This window comes from Zingiber officinale, chromosome 2A (genome assembly GCF_018446385.1).
Source record: "Zingiber officinale cultivar Zhangliang chromosome 2A, Zo_v1.1, whole genome shotgun sequence".
Lineage (NCBI taxonomy): Eukaryota > Viridiplantae > Streptophyta > Magnoliopsida > Zingiberales > Zingiberaceae > Zingiber > Zingiber officinale.
In genome coordinates, this window is record NC_055988.1 from 22,634,462 (window position 1) to 22,637,203 (window position 2,742).

At 37.3% G+C, this 2,742-nt stretch overlaps 1 non-coding gene across 1 annotated transcript; it reads left to right on the forward strand.

Moving 5' to 3' along the window:
* Window positions 1-1,358: 1,358 nt before the first annotated feature.
* On the forward strand, window positions 1,359-1,555 carry LOC122044618. The gene has a single exon (XR_006129649.1). It is a non-coding gene; the product is annotated as a U2 spliceosomal RNA (small nuclear RNA).
* Window positions 1,556-2,742: the final 1,187 nt, after the last annotated feature.

Consider the following 2,742-nt stretch of genomic DNA (forward strand, 5'->3'; position numbering starts at 1 on the left):
AGTTCAATAGGATGAACCCAGCATATCAAATGAGAACCACTAAAACATCAAGAGTAAGATGCATGAATTGAGACTTCCTCCTCAAAATATTTGATAGTACGATTGATCATGTCTGAAAATTGAAAAGAGGGCATGCTGGCAATGGTGACTTGGTTATTGATTGGAATAAGACATTTTACTGTGAGAAAAAGTTTTCCTTTGATCTCGCAAACACAAAAACAAGTAAAAAAAATGTTAGTGCCCAGAAATCAGGGGAAGTCTTTGGCGATAGCCCTCTGATGTTAATGACGAAAAGCCTCAGCGAGTGGCGGCCATGAGCCAAGCCACCGGCCAAATCGGAGACAAACTCCGTGGGTGTCCCTCAAGGCCTACGACGTCGGCAATTGGCGAAGTTCGTGACATGGACGCTATCTTTCCATGTGTTGGCATCGGGCAACAAAATCGATCGGAGCGGCAGCAAACAAGAGCAAAAGGAAGGGGTAGCAATTTTAAGCAGGAGATTTGTCATGCATTTATAACTAACTATGTGCTCTGATACCATTGTTGATACTCTAAATGAATGAATCAAAACGAATTAAAATGGTAAACACTTACAACGATCTCCCGCAGATCTGCAATCGGTGAAGATTGGATTTGCGGTTGGAAGAGCAATCATAGGATTGGAAAGCTCTCCACAATTTCACGAACCAAATCCCACCGTCTCAGATGTTCTGCTCACTCTCTCATTGTCTCTTTCTCTACACCGTGAATCGCCCCCCATGATCCTTAGACGCACCCCTTATAAAGGGAAATAACCCAAGGATATGATGGGCTTTTCCATTAAGAGTAGTGGGGAACGTGGGCATGTTCCCACGTTCCCATTTCCTATAGGATCGACATCTGAAGCTGACTAGTGACGAGATGAGCGAATCAGGGGATCAAACCCACAGACAGCTTCGGTGAAAAATTTGAACAGCTTACGAGGGACTGAGATGGAGAGAGGGTGACCGACGGACGAGAGGCCCTGCTCGTCGACGCAGCTGTAGCGGCGAAGCAACAAACCTTAACTAGCTCCAGAACAAAATCGCAAGCAACAAGACTCTCCTTTCTTTTCCGCGGCCAAGGATAAGGAGACATGAGAAAGATCACGGTTTGTAGTGTACTCTCGCCTCTTCTGAAAAAAAAACTCTAATGGTCATTTAGACCAGGTGGAGTTGTACTCTCGCCTCTATTTACAAACAAAAAAAAAACCGCAATGACCTTTTATCCTAGATGGAGTTTACATGTTAGGGTTTAGAATTTAGTCTCATATCTTTTGTTTTTGATTGACGGAGTGGAACTAGTGCTATAAATGAAGAGGCTATGACACTTTCTTATTCATACCTTTCTCGGCCTTTTGGCTAAGATCAAGTGTAGTATCTGTTCTTATCAGTTTAATATCTGATACGTGGACCATTGGTTCACTATGATATTAAATTAATTTTTCTTTGGCGAGGGATCATTACAGTAGCTTGCTATTGGATCCTTTGCGTGTCATCCCTATGTTGCACTATTGTAGGGGTTCGGCGCACCCGACCAAGTTAAATTAAATTTTTATATTAAATTAAGTTTATTTTTAAATTATTAATTACAATATATGAAATTAAATCTTAAAATTTTATATATTTAAAAATAAATACAAAACACAGAAAATAATTGAATTTAATGAATAAGAAATTTAAAAATTAGAATTGAATAAATTGATGTTTTCTTAGATGAAATTTTGAAATAATTTAATTAAAATTTTAAATTTATTAATTATTCAATTGAATTGAAATAACATAATTAGTGTGGTTTATTTTTTTAATTTGGTAAGAAAAAAGGATTTTACTCCGCCCAAGAAAGATAAAACACATACCAAACAACTTTCTAATAGGGAGGACATTTAATTCTTAGGGAATAAAACATGTAAAACACCTGTATCACCCGAATACCAATTTGGCTACACCGTGGGGGTAGAGTTTGGTTCAAGTTTGGCTTGAGGTTGGTTCGTTTAAATGTTATCAAGTTCTCAATTGAATTGGTATCAAGTACTCAACTTTCGCTGACTAATCCTGGGATGGTCAATCCAGCCATAAAAATTTTCCACCGGTCCATCAATCCAATGTTCTTAGATCAATCGTCTATTAGGGAAAATTCATCCGTTAATTCACCGAGATTTAAACTCGATCCTTAAATATTTGGGAAACTAAAAGTGTCCTATCATGGTACTATTACACAAGAACAACCTTATTTATTGTTTGAAACTTATTCAATTATTTATTAAATTTAATTATTTTATTTTATTTTATTTTATTTAACATGTTTATAAACAAGTTATTGATGATCATTCATCACCAATAAACTTGTTCAAATTTATTCATAAATTTTTGAAGCATGTCCAATTAATTAAAATAGTGTTGTATTGAACGCACATAAATAATTTCATATTAAATTGAACACCAAACTTATTTTTGAACCATTGGTTCATTTACCGCCTTATCTGGCATGCTTGGGATATGCAACGAGGGCACAATGATAGGGCACGCTTGGGATGTGTACCGAGAGCACAATGTTGTTACCATCTCGATGATCTTGAACCAACTCCAGACCAATGCTTTGGATAAATAGTCTCGCTCAGTCAAACTGACAAGTAAATTGTTTGGTCACACTGAAAGAACATGCCAAATGAAAGACCATGGGAAAACCCTAACCCTACGGTCTATGGAGGGCCCAAACTATAGG